Raw genomic sequence first — 18,870 nt, 5'->3', positions numbered from 1 at the left:
AATTATGCAGAAGACTGAGGACTATAATCAGTCATTATTATTGGCCTTTTTGTACCTTCTTCGATTCGGTCAAGACCTGGGCTGTGCTAAAGTCTCTTTAATGGCGTCAAATTGACTGTCGATACATGCAACTTCTGAAGTATTTGTATGAAAACTTCATCATATCAGCCCTTCCCCAAGATCAGAACTCGAAACTTATCTGATTGCTGCGAGGGTTCAGAGTTGGAGACACCATAATCTCTTAAAGTCTTCACTACCTCCCACTTAGAGGTTTTCAAGCTTCTGAGCTAGACCGAGCTCAGTATCAAGATACGGCGAGTACATCACACAACTTCGATTCACTGACGATATTGTAGTTATGACTGAGACCTTAGTAGACCTAGGTACAATACTCCAGAGCCAATAAGACCAATTCCGGCAATAGATTCGCCACCGGAGCCACCGAAATTGCGCCACCGGAATTGAAAAACTGTTACAAAATTCAAATTATAAAGAAAACTATAATTCTGATCAATAATTTCTGTATGCAGATACAACAAAACACCAAACTTTAATCATGTTAAAGAATCGTTTAGCATCTAAGTAAGTAGCTTTCACTCATACACTTGCCAGCGAAATTGAAAAATTTTGTATTCCTGTGCCGCTGATACAAATATTTACGGGTCTGCTGGAAAAACAATACCACAAGTCGCAAGTCTTTATAGCCCGATCAGGAGGACACAGTTGAGTGATGCAGGGAAGAAGAACTCTACGTCTCTCAAAGCTTCTTTGGAGAAGTAAGAGAGTGTCGAAATTGAGCCACTGTAATTGCTTTTTTTCGTGGGACAGTTTTGAAAGGCTATTTAAAACACTTAAAATATTAAATATCACATTTCTTTCATATCATTTGGAAGTCTTATTTAATGTATTTTATGGCTATACTATTTTTAAATTACTAGAATCCCCGAGAAAGAAGGAATAACACAATTTATGAGTAGAAATAGAGTTAGGACGCGCCACCGCTATTAGATTTTGGGTCTTTGAAAATTTTTTTAGTACATAAAATAACTACCTATTGTCCTGAAGACTTTGCTATCGTGTAAAACGCTGTATAAATTATATACAGAAAAAAAATCATCGCTCTAGTTACATTTCTCCCATAGATTCTCAGCTCCGCCGCGTAAAAAACGTGTTTGGGATATTCACCCTAATCAGAAATGAGAAGCTCCGTTAACGAACTAAAGTCGCTGACATAGTCTGACGGACTAGCATGCTGAGTGGCAATGGGCAGGGCACATAGTAGGTACGCAGAACTAACGGGCCATAGTCCAATTAATGTTTGGAAGGGAGATGTCGTTTTTCATTGCTAAGACCAAGTACGGCAAGTGTTAAAATTTTTTAGAACAAGTAAAATTAACCATAAATATTTGAAGTGGGACAAAAAGTGATGGTGAGAGACATGAGAAAATCATTGGTCTTTGCCAATCATGTACTTTGGGCTTTGTGGCAGGTTGTGGTGCGTTTAAACGCTTTGTTTAAAATCTCAATTAAAACCTTTATCTGATACCGATATTACGATATTGGGTCGCTCAATATCGGAATTGTAATATCGGATCTCGTACTCCGAGATTCCGATATTACGAGATTCCGAGATTCCGATATTCATGCCCTAGTCCTGAAGTCTGGTAATAATGGGACTTGAGAGACTGGAGTGGAGACCACGTACCGGAAAACACAGCATGGGACGTCCATCCACATGGTGAACCAACGACCTTATAAAGGTAGCAGGAAGGCGCTGGATGCAGGCCGCTACCAACCGGGCGATGTGGAAATCATCGGGGGAGGCCTAGGTTCAGGTTCAGCAGTGGAAGTTGGAAAGGAGTCGTCTCCTTGTCATCTCCTCTTGTCATCTAATCTACATAATTTAATTGCCAAGTTTCATGATGATACATGAATTATAAGTGCGTGTAATTCAGATTCTTAGATTCCATTACACAGTTAGTTACATACATAACAACCTAAAAGCGTGTTAAAAATGTAACTTAAGATACAAAGGACAATCGTACCAATACCAAAGGCTACTGACCTGCGACTCCTTAAGCTGTTGCAGCCGCTTCTCCGGGCCCACGTCTCTCTTGGTCCGCATCAGCAGGAACAGCTGGTCTACATCGGGGCACGTCGTCAGCAGGCGCTCGACTAAGACCTGGAGACAATGAATTGTGTGGGAATGTAACTAAGTGTTCTAGTGTGGTTCAAGTGCAAGGTAATCCATACTAATAACTACAGTCAACACTTTTAAATCGTTGGTATCCTTTTAAACTAAGACTCTACTCATGGTACATACCTAACTTACATTCCCTGAATATGAGACAAATCCAATCAGTTAAAATTTAATAAATTAAAACCTTGCAAACACTGTCATCAAACTCAACACTGTGACATCTTATTTCGATGTACTTAATAGTATTCTGCAACAAAAATCTGATTAACTGTACAATCGTTTTAAACTCTTATAAGAGCACAATACAAATAAATAGTAAAAAATTAAGACAAAAAAACTCATTGGATTTGTCTCATATTCAGGGAATGTTCTATGTACTATCATGAGTATACGATTTAAGTCACCTTGTATAAATGTGAAAGAAACTATAGGATTTCTAATTTTCTCATTCCATTACATTCTCTGAAAGCAACGGGACTCTGCTGCGTGATGGAGTCAGTAATGAGGAGATCCGCAAGAGAACTAAAGTGACCGACGACATAGATCGCAGAATTGCTAAAATCAATGGCAATGGGTGGGGCACATAGCTTGTAGAGACGATGGCCGTTGGGGCAGAAAAGTTCTCGAGTGGCGACCACGAGCCAGAAGACGTAGCGTGGGCATACCTCCCACTAGGTGGACCGACGATCTGGTGAAGGTCGTGGGAGGTGCCTGAATGCGAGCGGCGCAGGACCGGTCTTTGTGGAAATCCTTGGGGGCGGCCTTTGTCCAGCAGTGGACGTCTTACGGCTAAAACGAACGAACGATACCCTCTTCAACAATGGTCACTAAGTATTTACTGAGACTACAAAGATATTGTAACAAAGAAAGGGCGCAGGTGTTGCCCTCTGCCCTCGCTGCAAGTTTTGTAACTAGAAAGTGAATTTTTATGCAGGTAATTTGTATTTCTATGCAGGTATTATAAGTTCCGCTGTTTTAATGTCTCGCTTGTAAGTAATTGATAAATGAGTCGTTGATTTATGTTTAAAGTAATACTGTGGTAATACTACGTTAGCTTTGCGGTTTCGGCGAATTTCGATGTTTTCCCTGCGTCTCAAACTAATCTATACCAAATATCATTAATTTAAAATTATTTTCCATATAGTTGCCTCCTACGAAGTCCACTATTAAGTATAGCGGTCAACATATCGGAATACCATGCCAGAGGTCCCGGGTTCGATTCCCGGCCGGACAGAAATTGAAAGTCCAAAGATTATTTCAGCCATAGGACGTCCACTGCTGAACATAGGCCTCCCACAATTACTTCCATGATGACCGGTTGGCAGCGGCCTTCCTGCTACCTTATGAGGTCGTGGGTCCACCTTGTGGGTGGACGTCCTACGTTTCAGCCTCTACCATTAGCCAAAAAATAATAAATAATAAATCCAGTGTCTAAGTTGCAGTCGCCCGGCAAGCGGAAGGTCGTGGGTTCAATTCCCGCCTTAGGCAGTTCGATTTTTTCAAGATATTTATGATAGGGATGTTTCCTGGGTAAAAAAGCAAGAGTTTTAATTAGTCCGTCAGTTAACTTATCAAAAACTACTCGACACCTATTTTTCACTTTTTAAAACTAATGAAAATGTAAAGTAAAGAGATTTAAAAGCGTACCAGTTTTTTTTTGTTTTTTTTTTTATGTGACAGGAGGCAAACGAGCAAAGTTCTAAAGAAAAGGCCCGTGACGTCAGTACTATAACTTTGTAATTATTTGTTTGATTGACAATTAAAAATATACGTGTGCAATAGTTTTTTATACTAAAATTGACGGACTAAAAAATTGTTTTTAGGAAACTAGCCTATTTTCAAATTAGTATGAGATGCGACTCTTAACGCTAAAAATTAAATAACTAAATAATAAAGAAGAATAAATAAGTGTAATATACAGACAGACAGTGGATTTCACATGTACGCGTATATTATTAGTACAGACTTTCCGCTAGCAGTTCTAAAGCCACTTATATTTTATGAACCTATTGTACCACAGCTGGGCCAAGGTTAATCCTTTAAATAAGGTACTATAATATTGGCAGAGAGCTGCTGTATTATATTAGACTAGCTTTAGCCAGCGGCTTCACCTGCGTGAAATTTTGTTTGTCATCGTCATAAATTATAGCCTATATTTTATTCTGGTTTCATCAAAATCCGTTCAGACGTTTTTGCGTGAAAGAGTAACGAACATGTTAACATCCAGACATCCATACAAACTTTCGCATTTATAATATTAGTAGGATTCTAGACTATTGACCCTTCCAAAAAAGATCCCGCGTTTCCTTATTATATTTTGCCAAGGATTAATTGTATTTCAAGTTCTTAATCATTTAGATGTTCTTTTCAGGGGGTTTCCTACTTAAAATCACAAGTTGCTCCAAGAAATGTGACGACACCAATTTTATTGTGCGCGAACGGTCATCAAACCGAGTAACGTAACATCCAATGTCATGACATTGAATATTTACACGCAATATCGACAGGTAAAATCATCAAATCAACGTATTTACACCGGCCGACAGTTTTTCCCCCGGGACAATCTTGACCTTCACTGGTTGGGTTTTTATTGGTGGTCAAGCTGTAGATCCTGGCTACACAGGAGTTGCAGCGGTGGGAACGAGAGGTGCGAATAGTCCTTGTACCAGCTGATATTCTGTCCCGACGGTGGTAGAGGACAAACTTGACCTTCACTGGTTGTGTTATTGGCGGTTAAGCTGTAGATCCTGGCTACACAGGAGTTGCAGCGGTGGGAACGAGAGGTGGGAATAGTCTTTGTACCAGCCGATATTCTGTCCCGATGTGGTGGTAGAACTAGCTATATTTGGGACGTGTATAAGGTACCCTTTAAAGGACCTACATACTAATAAAGGTACAGAGCTGATGGTTGCTGGGGCAGGCATGGGCTGGAAGACGTAATGTGAGCAGGTCCCCCTACGTGGACCGACGATCTGGTGAAGGTCACGAGGTGCCTGGATGCGAGCGGCGCAGGACCGGTCGTTATGGAAATCCTTGGGATAGGCCTTTGTCCAGCAGTGGACGTCATTTGGCTGAAACGACTAATAAAGAACTTTAATGGTGTTCGTTCGTTTCAGCCAAATGACGTCCACTGCTGGACAATAGCCTCCCCCAAGGTTTTCCACAATTAACGGTCCTGCGCTGCCCGCATCCAGGTTCTTCCCGCGACCTTTACCAGATCGTCGGTGGTTTAATGTGTACTTAGCATAAATTAACCATCACCAACCTTCCCCATGAATCCCGTGGCTCCCGTGATGAAGATGGACCTGCCAGCGTAGAACTGTGGGATTTGCGCCGTGACGTCATCCTTGCAGCTCACCATGGTGACGTCTGGAAACAGAAGATCTTAAATAAATAAAGAGAAAATAGTTTATTTTAAATAAATAAAGAAAATTTTATGTGAAAAGCTGTGTGATTCCAGTAGTAGTACTTATTATTATTCTGTGGTAGTAGTATTAGGGTCATCCCCAGTCTTCTCGTAGATACCGCAAGAGGGACTTAGGGACAAATATCAGGGCTCACTAAGCCTTCACTGGCCAAGTGGGGGAGTTTAGGCCAAATCACTCTCTGAATTTAAGACTAATAATGACCTGACGATGGCTTAAAAATTGCACGTACTTAAGTAACATCTATAAATAAACCGCCATTAAGACTTGCTATAATGAATTATAGCGAAAAAATCGTCAGTCGTTATCGTTAACATGTGACGCAACAAGCCCTGTACAGTCAACGTAGTCAACCAACCGCCTCTGTGGTCTAGTGGTAAGACCACCTGCTTCAGACGCAGAGGTCCCGGGTTCGATTCAGTGGAGGCAGATTCTTCTGTTCGGTTTGGTTGGTGGTAGGGCTTGTTCTAAGTCCGCCTGGCTAGCTACCACCATCTTACCTAAGTCTGTCGCCATAACAACAATGTTAACAGCATTGTTGTGTTCCGGCAGTTAGAGGTAAGATAGCCAGTTCCTCTGTGGTTGAGGATTCCGGGTGAAGCTCGCTTCCACCTTCGGCCTGATCATCACTTACCATCAGGTGAGAACAGACCAAGAGCTTCCTCGTTGTGGATAAAAAAAAAGCGTAAAGTAGTTCGTCCGTCACACCCAATGTAGCCAATAAGATCGCTATACGTCTTTGTCAAATTTTTGGCTACTTTAGAAAGAAAGAAAGATACATTTATTACTATGGACATCACACAAATACAGGCAATTACATAGACATGACAGTGGCACATAATAATGGAAGTAAAAATTAAAACAAAAGTAAACTGAGCAGTGCCACCCATTCACCAACAAGATGCCCACTGCAACGGGACCCCACTCAGCATATGCCGTGGCCCACGGCGATGAAGGCCACGATGTTGGTTTTCAGTGTGCCCCATGCCGAGTAAGGGTCACGGACCATTTGTAAAATAAATAATAGTAAGCTGCAAATTCAAATTATCTAGATACTTAAACATACACTACTTTAGGAGTCACGAACTATTTGACGCTGACTGTTGTACCATGTTTGCGATCGGTTCGCGTCCATATTTGCGCAAATTAACGTCGAGCACTCTTGCGCATGTTTGGTTAAGCTTTGACACATCGGACTGTGAATGACGTGTGCGGTGCGGTGACACTGTATACATGTCCTACACTGAACCGTCGCACCTGTGACATTGACATTGACATGCAACGTAGATTAGTAGATTTAGAACGTAGTTTCCTTTTAAAACGTAGGTGCCCACTAAGACGGGATTTTGCAAAATTCAACCCCTAAAACGGAATCCACGCGTACTAAGTCGCGGGCGATCGTTAGTATTCAAATTCAAAATAGCCAAAAAAATAGTAAAATGGTAATTAAATATTTTTGAAATTGCAGCAAACATAAGCGTTTACTTATAATTTTTTTTGTTAAATTAGATGTTATAATGTACGCGGTCAAGGCACACGAATCAATAAATAATTTTTTTATTATTCGTTTTTTCTAAGAGTCTAAGTTTATAAAAAAATACTAAATTAGTGGTTAAATTAGCCGGTTAATTGGACGTTTTTTATGCAGCACAAAGCAGATATTTGACTGGAATCACAACCGATGTTAAGTGAGATGCAGTCTAGGATGGTACATATCTGCCCTGTAAGTGCCTATTCACTCTCGTCTTGAAGAGGCCCGGACTATAATGCTTGGGAAAAACAGCAGCAGGCAGCGAATTCCAGTCCCTAGCTGTTCGCATTATAAAGGGTGGAGTGAATAGGCACTTACAGGGCAGATATGGTAAAGTAAATAAAGGTATTCTATTCTATTCTATTCTATTCTATATGTACCATCCTAGACTGCATCCCACTAAAACACCAGGTGCGATTGAGGTCAAATATGCCTAATGCATAAAAATAAAAAAAAGTCGATGCTTGGCTTAAAGTTTTTTTTTACTATGCAGAATTTAACAATAGTTGTTGACTTCTGTGTTACATAACAGGATCCGATAAATTGTCGTCATCGTTCCTATAAGTCAGTGGTTCCCAAAATGGGGGGCGCGCCCCCCAGGGGAGGCGCAAAGACCTTTCAAGGGGAGCGCGGGCCATCTGTGTACTTAAGTATAAAAAACTGACTGCTCGATACAACCAATAAATAATCTTAACTGGAGGAAGGGGAATTTTTTGTATGGTCGAGAGGAGCGCGTCTCAAATAAGTTTGGGAACCAATGCTATAAGCGATGTTTTTGTTTTTCCCCTTCGATAATTTGCTATATCCACTGCTAGGGCAATATTTATCTTTAAATTAGAATCAATTTTACACATACGGCACTTCGCAAGTTGCGTATTTATACATTTACTGTCAAATTATTACTTGTAGCTTCCTGGTTGCTGTATGGAGCCGCGAAAAATAACTCACATCACATTGTACAAACATACGAAAATTACTGGTAAGTACACTCAGTGTCAAATAGGTAGTTCGTGACATCCAAAGTAGCCTAAAAGTTCGCAACACGTCTTTCGCCCGTACCTATTCACAAACGATGCTTGCTTAAGTGAAGCAGAAAATCGAGCGCACAGCGTTGAATACAGATCTGTGGTTGGTTCGTGTGACACCCTGTTAGTCCACGCGCACTGTGAGACCTCATAGTAATGTTCGTGAATACGGGCGTAAATCTATATATATAAAAGAAAGTCGTGTTAGTTACTCCACTTATAACTCAAGAACGGCTGAACCGATTTAGCTGAAAATTGTCAGGGAGGTAGTTTAGAGCCAGGAGAAGGACATAGGATACTTTTTATCCCGTTCGAAATAAAAAAAGTCTGCTTATTTATTGCCATTAAGGCGGAACAAAGTTCGCCGGGTCAGCTAGTCTACTATATAAAAATAAGTCGGGTTTTCCTCCCTGAGGCTATAACTCCAGAACGCACGAACCGATTTCCACGGTTTTGCATTCGTTGGAAAGGTCTCGGGCTCCGTGAGGTTTATAGCAAAGAAAATTCGGGAAAAGGGGGTAAAACAGGATCCACGCATACGAAGTCGCGGGCGGCCGCTAGTCTTTTCATACAAAAGACTTCAACGCACTAGAAGTTTATCTAAAATAATATTTAATTTCATTTATGCACATTTTTCAATATTTATTCAAGAATTATTTGGTTTTAATAAGGAATGACATCATTTTATAAGTAATCCGTTCTGGCGGCTTCGCTTGCATACGTTTTACAAAAAAATATTGTCCTTTAACGTCCTTTAACTATGTAAAAGTAAGCGTTGAATAGAGCTCTGTGATTGGTTCATGTTTCACCCTGTGCGTCCACGCGCACTGGTTTTGATGTTTGTGAATACGGGCGTAAGTTCACCTAGTGGGAACTGGGAGGTCCAACGCAGTGTGCGTTTTCAGTTAGGTTTCAAGGCTTTCAAGGTAGACACAATAACTTTAATGAAAGTTTGAACTGTTAATAAAAGTTTTTGAAAGACAATTCCTTTCATCATTATCAGAATACATGCAAGTAATTACCCTTAATCTTAAAACACAATGCGCAACTTGATGAGATTGTAATGATCTGTCACACACAGGTCACCTCAAGCAAAAACTTCATTATTAAATGATGTCAGGAAGGTTATTATTGTTATTTTACTAGCGACCCGCCCCGGCTTCGGACGGGTGCAATGGATTTTCTTGGATTTTCTCATCTCAGCCATCATCTCAAACCTTTGAAAAAGAGGCTGAAAATAGTGACTGAGTTCCTTGCGCTGCTTCTTCTCAGCACTGGCCCATTTATTGTCCCGAAGCAGTGGTAGGGTTAATACTGGGACGTGTAAAAGTGCTTTAAAGCCTACTTGCATAAATAAATGAGTTTTATGAGATTTTTATATACGAGAAAATGCAGTGTTCAAAATCATCCGAGAGTACGGAACCTTTAAATTGCAAGTCCGGTCACACTTGGACAGTTATTTCTGGCACCTTGTGAGGGCATGGTCATGCGCTATCATTAGTGTGTAACATAAAGGTGTATAACTACACTGTAAGCACTAATTTGGCAAGGTTTATGGCCCTAATGTTGGCGTAGGAAGACTCACAGCAAAATCAACGCTGGTGACATTACAACGACAGGTTTTGTAAAATTTGTGACAGACCGTAATTTACCTGAGCCGTTAGAAACAATTATAAATAGGTGCCTTACTAAATAACTTTAGCTAAATACATAATGTAGGTAAACCCTTGAAAACGACGCTGACAATAGTGACTGAGTTTCTTGCGCTGCTTCTTCTCAGCACTGGCCCATTTATTGTCCCGAAGCAGTGGTAGGGTTAATACTGGGACGTGTCAAAGAGCTTTTTAAAAGCCTATTTGCAAAAATACCTAAATGAGTTTAATTAATCATTTAAACACTTCAGTAGACCGTGACCAGTGGTGTACAATTATTTCGATTAAAGTAGATCTTGTGATAGTTTCATTTAGGTACTTCTGTATGGAGGCAATCTCATATACCTACGATGACTGTAAAAAAATATATTTACACGCATACTAAGTTGCAGGACTTACAGGTAAATCAATATTATATTTGTACAACACTAATATTATAAAAAGGACTTTTCCTTAACCACTGAAAGTAAATCTAATTTATACAAAAAGCGAAAGATCAGACTGACTCACTCATCACGAAATCTCAGAAACTACAAGTGCTAGGAGTCTCAAATTTTGCATGGGGGTTCCTTTTAGAACGTAGGTGCTCACTAAGACGGGATTTTACAAAATTCAACCCGTAAGGGGGTAAAATGGGGTCCACGTGTAGGAAATAATAAAAAGAATTAACAGACTAATATACGGAACCTTATGTACGCTAGCACAACTCGCACTTGGCAGATCTCTTCTAATTAAAATGCGTGACATTACAAAACGTATGTTATGTTTAATAGTAAACAAAACGTCGTAGCCCGACTGAATTTATTAGAATACGATTAACTTATTAACAATGATTGTATTTTACTTTCTCTGTTAATTAATTGACTTAGCTTGGCTTGGTGGTTTACAATCTACAGTGCCAGCTGTTGCAGGTTCAATTTAATAACTAGTGACCCGCTCCGGCTTTGCACGGGTGCTAAGTATACATACAGGGTGTCCCAAAATTAGCACGTCACACTGACACTGGAGGTAGCTGAGTCTAAGACGCATCGAACAAGCTTATGTTTTAAGATATGACCAATTTAGTTATTTTTAAAAATGGACTTAATATACTTGTGTACCTTAATTTCGAGTCTCCGATATTTCGGCACTGTTGCAAGCGCCATCCATGGTCACGGAGTAACCAAGGAACTGGCGGGTGAGATGTTTTGGGCAGACGCCAGACATATCAGTTTCATCCACTCGGACGCTCCCCACCATTCTTCCGCTAATGTTTGGGTGTTATCGGTACACGCTAAATGATCCATGAGTGCACACGCACACTACAATAATGACGCTCGGATTGCTCGGATCAAACTTCCCACATCCCTCGACCAAAAATTGGTGGGGCGCGTCTTCGTGGATGAAATAACCATCTATACTCATATCGGTACATCGTAGCAATCCCATCAATAAAAATGAATCTGGGGGCACGGCAGTGCCCCCACCAAGTCGAGCAAAAAAGCGGCACGGCCGTACCATCCTTTTCTCGAAGCAATTCAGGCCATTTTCGACCGCCTGTAACTTCGTTGTGGATAAAACTAGAAGGCTGAATTTTCATTAGCTATGCAGGCATTGTAAAGACACGGTAAGTATATTTAAAATTTCATTCAATTTGAACCAGTAGTTTAAGAATTATAACGGGTCAAAGTTACTTAATTTTGTCACTCACTGACTGACTCACTGACTCACTGACTCACCGATCATCAAAACTCTAAGGCACTTCTAGCAGACCTAGAAGCTTCAAATTTGGAATATAAGTAGTGTTTGGTGTATGAATCAAGGAAAAACTAAAATATTTGGGGGCACGGTAGTGCAACCGCCAAGTCGAGTAAAATTTTTCAATTTCGGTCCAGTTTTCTAAATACATAACTGCTGTCTACAAAATACAAAAAGAAATGATATTTGGGGGCACGGTAGTGCAACCGCCAAGTCGAGTAAAATTTTTCAATTTCGGTCCAGTTTTCTAGATACATAACTGCTGTCTACAAAATACAAAAAGAAATGAGATCCCATCAAAAACAATACTTGTCAAAAAAACCAAGTCTCGCAACTCAGTTGTTCTACGGTAAAAAGTTGTGAGATCCATGTAATACCAAGTCCAGGCCAGGAAATCTTTAAGTAACGTTTTACATAAATATATTGACTTGGCCATCGCATGAAAACACGTGTAAATTAAATTATTTAGTGCGATGGCCAAGTCAATAATTTATGTAAAACGTTAATTAAAGATTTCCTGGCCTGGACTTGGTATTACATGGATCTCACAACTTTTTACCGTAGAACAACTGAGTTGCGAGACTTGGTTTTTTTGACAAGTATTGTTTTTGATGGGTGAAATTATTCTGTTAGTGACCATGAAAGTTTAAAACAATACACGCATGCACCCGAAGCTGCAGGTATAATTAAGAAAGAATTGTGTTGTATTCTTTCAAAAAAATACATATGAATCAGACTGCATCTCATTGCAATTGCGGTCAATGTCTGCGTTGTTTTACATAAAATGTTTTAAAAATATATTCGTAGCATAGCTGGGCATTAACTCGTTAATCCGTTAATCGTTAATTAACGAAGTTAACATTTCTATTAACGGATTAACTTTTAAGTTAACTTTAAAAAATGTTAACGGACTCGTTAACTTCCGTTAAATTATCCTAAGTCCGTTAATCGTTAATCCAGTACCAACTATTTACCAAAAAGATAAAGCAGGCACGCTGAAAAACACTAGAAAAACGCGTTCTGACAAGTACGTTCGGACTTCCAGAACCCAAAATAACAGTTTTTGTACAACCAGAACGAAACGAAATAAAAATGCAATTTTTTTATTTATTTACAAGCTTTATATTGACTTGTTAGTATGTGTGGGACAAATCTTGCAACTGAATTTAAGACCAGTTCTCAACCGATTGAGCTGAAATTTGATATACCTATGTAAGTACGATGAAAATGCAATGTTATGGTACCATTAAGCTGGTCTGATGATGGAGTCAGGAGGCGGCCATAGGAATTCCTAAACGAAACGGTGGAAACGTATCGACTTTGGGTTTGTTGGATTTGTCTTTTCGAGCACTTTGGTGCTAAATTGCATTGTAATTGAACCAAGGCTCTGAGATTGAGATACTATAGACTAAAAGCTGGTGAACGCCAGACCTACGTCATTTTATAAAAGCTGAAAGTTTGTCAGCGTATGCTCCCAATATAGGTTAGAATGTTGGTGGATTATGAAGTTTGGATTATCGTTGCTTTGGCAGCTATCCTAAAAAAACTGTCTGGCAAGGAGTTGGAACTGTCAAAACTGTGTGGCTGATGTCGAAACAACTTCTAATCATTGCCCAAATATTAGACATAAAAATCAGATTTTATGGTATAACGTAAGTAGAATTATAGTCTATTGAATATACTTATAGAAAAAGTCACCGTAAAAGTTAGGCTTACGTTATACCATAAACGCTGATTTTTACCATAATCGCTAAAATATTAGGGCAATAATTAGAAGTAGTTTCCTCATCAGCAAGACAGTTTTGACAGTTCCAACTAATTGCCAGACAATTTTTTTAGGATAGCTGCTAAAGCCACGATGACCTAATCATTATGATTCACCAACATTCTATCCTATATTGGGAGCATACGCTAAAAAAAACTTTCAGCTTTTATAAAATGACGTAGGTCTGGCGTTCACTAGCTCTTAGTCTACTACTAAAAAGTGTAAAATTAAATTATAAAATACTTTTTTAAAAACTAGGTTTTATTCTGAAATGCAGTTGTTACTATTAAAACGAAAAAAAAGAGGAATAAATTCCGTGCGCGATACAAGCTTTCGAAATTATTTGAACCTTGCATACAATAGGAATGTTTCTTGGGTCAAAAAGCAAGAGTTTTAATTAGTCCGTCAGTTAACTTATCAAGAAATACTCTACACGTATTTTTCACTTTTTTAAACTAATGAAAATTTAAAGAGATAAAGCGCGCCAAAGTTCATAAGAAGAGGCCCGTGACGTCAATGCGTGCATAAAAGTGCCGCACGTTGTGACGTCGTGCGGAACTTCAACGCACCATAACTATGTAATTATTTGTTAGATTGACAAATAAAAATATATGTGTCCTATATTTTTTGATATTAAACATTACGGACTAAAAAAACTTTTTTAGGAAACTAGCCTATTACTTTTTTCGTTTTATTATCATGTGTTAACGGATTAACGATTAACGTTAACTTGCGTTAAATCTTGCTAAATGTAACGTTTTAACGTTTAACGAAGTTAATTTTTTTTATTAACGGTTTAACGATTAACGAAGTTAACTATTTGATTAACGGTGCCCAGCTATGATTCGTAGATAGCTAGACATACACTGTTAACATTTAGATTAAAGACAGCACAAGGCACAAGTTAGGCGGTCTTATCGCTAGGAAGCTATCTCTTCCAGAAAACCCAGCGAGTGGAAAGTTGCTTGAAATATAAATATTAGTAAGTTATTAATATACACTTACCTCAATTTATCTGTATTTAATAATCACACCACTGTCACTGATATTTAAAATTTTATCCGCAAACGATGTTTTATTTACGACTTAACAAAATAATTATGTCCCTCAATTATTTTACAAATCAGATTAATTCAAATAATTGCGACTGTATCACGTCTTCCTGTTTAAATAAAACACAATACTTTTTGATTGTCAGGACAACAGTTCGGGTCAATTGATTCCATCAGACTGTGTTGATGCGATCTCGGTGCGCGCGCGCAAGTGATCGATCTGTCAATATTATGTACAGTACACATGGCAGCTCATCGCACTGCACACTAGTTGGAAAACCATTCTTAATGTAACCACATAGATGCCATAGCTTGATGTACAGAGGTACAGCCAGCGTCAAATAGTTCCTGACACCCAAAGTAGCCAAAAAGTCCGCAACAAATAGGCACGTTTCCTGGGTAAAAGCAAGAGTTTTAATTAGTCCGATACTTTTAAAAAATACTCGAGAAGTATTTTTCACTTTGTCAAACTAATGAAAATTTAAAGAGATAAAGCGCGCGAAGAGGCCCGTGACGTCAATGAATGCTTAAAAGTGCAGCACTTTGTGACGCCGCGCGGAACTTCAACTTACAAAACTTTGTAATTCTTTATTTGATTGTCAATTGAAAATATACGTTTCCAATATTTTTTGATATTAATATTGACGGTCTAAAAACTTTTTTTAGGAAACTAGCCTATTGGAATAAGGTTGTGTGATTGGTTGATGTGTAATTTTACGCTGACTGTACAAGACGGATGTGATGCGATTTCGCATGGACGTGCAAATTAAGCGGACGTCAGTATCAGTTTATTTTATTTATGACTTTTGGACGAGTAAGTACGAGTAGAAGTACATGTTATTTTCTTCCTGTCCAAATAATAACTAAGTTCTTAATAACTAAACTAATTTAATTCTTGTTAATTATTTTAAACTACACTAGCGGCCGCCCGCGACTTCGTACGCGTGGATCCTGTTTTACCCCCTTAGGAATTGAATTTTGCAAAATCCCGTCTTAGTGAGCACCTACGTTCTAAAAGGAACCCCATGCAAAATTTGAGACTTCTAGCAGTTCTAGCACTTGTAGTTTCTGAGATTTCGTCATGCATGAGTGAGTCGGTCAGTCAGTGACCTTTCGCTTTTATAGATATATATAGATTACGATGTAATTTTAATTGTAATTTTAACTGTCAGTCTCTAAAATTAACATTCCACATTTTAAGCCTTGTTACTATTATTTTTGATACGTTTTATATCTTAACTACAGTACCTCACAAATTGCCTGATTTTGTGTTCCCAGACCCCAAAGTAAAGACTTTCATATTTATGTAAAAACTTAAAAAGGCTGCGACACAAGCTATGCTTAGTGCAGAAGCCGCTAGTTATTATTTTTTATTTTATTTTATTTACACTTTTGCACATACAACTGTACAGTGGCGAACTTAATGCCAGGTGGCATTATCTGCCAGTCAACCACAGGTCGAGTAGAGAGACAAGGCGGTGCAATAAATATGACGTTTAATTAATATACTTACATAGCATTAGATAAAATAAATAACATTCTGTATTTTAGGGCAAGTTGGAAGCGTGGAAATTTTTATAAGTAAAAGTTTCCATTAATTCTTAATCATCATGTGACGTACGGGATATTTTTTAACCACAACCAGGAAACTTCAAAATAAATCTCTATTTCAATATTGACCTACAAATTTTGGCACATAAGAACGTCCAAAAAAAAAAAGTATTTAAGTATGTTTATATCCGTTGTCTAGTACCCATAGTCACGGTAATATTATCTATACAGTATTCCAACTCGGCCATATTTTTGAAAAAAAATGACAACAGCCCCGCGGTACGTCACCGTATGACAACATGCGATAGGGCTGCCCACCTACAGTACCCATTCTAATTACATCTGTCTACTTAGAATTTCTATCTACACTTGCGAGCAAAAGTATGGAATCACTTACATGAAGTTGTTTCCACGCGATCTTGTGTACTAACCAATTTGTTAGTAACAAAAAAAGTAGCACCATTTTAAAGATTAAACTTTTAACTTTAAATTAATACCAAATTCATTTAAATCACACCAGTATTTAAAAAGATATCCCGGCTGATGTGAAAAAGTAAGGAAAAAGGCATGTACGTGGGACACTATTTAAGTTGTGAGCCTAACTATGAAAATAAAGTAGTTTATTATTAAAATGGTATTGATTGCGTTTATTGGTATTGTCTTTCATGATTTATGTACTTTTTAATGTGTCCGAAACACTTTTCATAGCATTTTTTCCACTCAGCTTGAGGCACCTCCAAAGCATGGTTTTTGACCGCACCGACAGTTGCTTCTGGCTACATAAATCGCTGTTCACGCATTTAATTTTAATACATGGGTACCAAAAAAAGTGTTTAGATTCCAAGCAAGAATTTTGTAGCATTGGACCTGTTTATTTCATATTTTGAGTGTTCAAATAGTCAGTTGTTTGACGAGACGTGTAAAATCTCACATTTTCGTCACGAATGGCGATTCGACTATGCTGGTCAGTTTCCCTTATTAAACTGAAGACTTTTGGAAAAAAAAGTGGCTGTTTACTATTAAGAATTAACCATTTTAAATTTCTCTATTGACGTTTCTGTCATATAATCGGATATTTCGGAAAAATAGGCGACCGTAAGTTTCAAAGTGTTCCGAGCGCATTGGACTTTTGTTGGAATTGGTTCATCTTAAAACACCTCCATAGTCGATAGCTGTTTATTTTCAGGATCATTATGCATAGATCCTTAATTCGTCAACTGTCACAATTTAAAAAAGGGCTTTTAAAGCTTTTTAAACGTATTTATCAAACATTTCCAAGGACTAAACGACACAAGCGTCCTATTGAGCGTTTGAAAAATTTTGTGACATCCAGCGAGAAAAAAATGTATTAACCATAATATGGTCACACAATATTTTATTACTGCTAGTGGAATTAATGCCTAGGATTATCTCAATCCTACGATGTATCACATGACGAGGTTTCTCTTCCATTTTTCTGACAACATCAATGTTTTCCGCAACTATTAGTCATTTTGGACGACTTTCGCAAAGTTCACTGGTGAGCCAATGACATACAATATTATACTTCTTATACTAGCGTTTTACAATGGTAAAGGACAGATCTCTATCACCAAAAGTGAAATTTAGCTGACCGCTTCAGTTTTGTATTGATTAACCACGTCGAAAGTCATAATAAATCTTCGCGCGAAAATTTCCGCAAGTCAATTCCATGTTTTTGTAGTCAAGATAATTTTCAATTCAATGTTAATAATACAAAACGTGCTCAAATGATAAAAAGTTTTGAATAAGGTTGAAGTCAAAAATGTCAAACTTTTCATTAAAAGTATCAGATGTCGTCTAACAACACGTTATGTTGTCGAGGCTCACAACTTAAATAGTGCCCTAGTATCAACTGTTTGATACGTCCCAAGTTGCGGCCTATTTACCCCCCATAAAAGCAAGTGTTTTCGGATTTTTGCTTTCACACGTTAATCCATACACATCTCCGCTTCTTTTGACACTTTATCTGAGATTCTACACCTTCAGAAGCAGCATAAATCGTTGCACTATTGCAAGAAGGGCTCAGCCAGCGGGCTGTCGCACGTCAGCTCCACATAAGCCAGTCCTGGGTTTCGAAAGTTTTAAGACGCTTTCGGGATACCGGTGGCTTTATCCCGAGACCAAGTTCTGAACATTGCCGGTGCACATCGCAGAGGGAAAACGGTTTTTTCATGTCAACTTCTCTACGAAATCGTCATTTGACTGGTATCAACGTCCAGCAAGAGCTCAGAAATGTTCGTAGGATAGCTGTTAGCAAGTGGACAGTTCGTCTAAGATATAAACAATAGAATTTGACTCCAAAAAGGCCTGCCACAGGCTTGAAACTGACGGCAGGTCACCGATAAGCACGCTTTCAATTTGCTCCTACACATCTCGATGGGAAGTCGAGCAAGCCACCCCCATAAGCCAATGTTTTAGCGAACCAGCACTGCACAAATCGCTCCCCAGGCCGTCTATAGACCCGACCTCTTCGACTGCTGCACTGCAAAAACAGTCTGCATTCATCGGAGAACAAAACTCGCCTCCATTACTCGCCTTCCGAGTGCGAGCTAATTGAAAGCGTGCTTGTCGGTGACCTGCCGTCAGTTTCCAGCCTGTGGCAGGCCTATTTGGAGTCAAATTTTATTGCTCATATCTTAGACGAACTGTCCACTCGCTAACAGCTATCCTACGAACATTTCTGAGCTCTTGCTGGACGTCGATACCAGTCAAATGACGATTTCATAGAGAGGTTGACATGAAAAAACGGTCATCCCTCTGCGATGTGCACCGGTGCTGTTGAGAACTTGGTCTCGGGATAAAGCCACCAGTCTCCCAAAAGCGTCTTAAAACTTTCGAAACCCAGGACTGGCTTATGTGGAGCTGACGTGCGACAGCCCGCTGGCTGAGCCCTTCTTGCAACAGTGCAACG

The 18,870-nt window shown here is 38.9% G+C and overlaps 1 pseudogene; it reads right to left on the bottom strand.

The window, feature by feature from the left end:
* LOC135085810 (putative fatty acyl-CoA reductase CG5065) overlaps nucleotides 1–18,870 on the bottom strand; it is a 94,350-nt pseudogene that overhangs the window by 22,558 nt on the left and 52,922 nt on the right.

This window comes from Ostrinia nubilalis, chromosome 29 (genome assembly GCF_963855985.1).
Source record: "Ostrinia nubilalis chromosome 29, ilOstNubi1.1, whole genome shotgun sequence".
Taxonomy (NCBI): Eukaryota; Metazoa; Arthropoda; class Insecta; order Lepidoptera; family Crambidae; genus Ostrinia; species Ostrinia nubilalis.
Note: the sequence above shows the minus strand (reverse complement) of the source record. Positions and strands in the feature narration are given on the sequence as shown.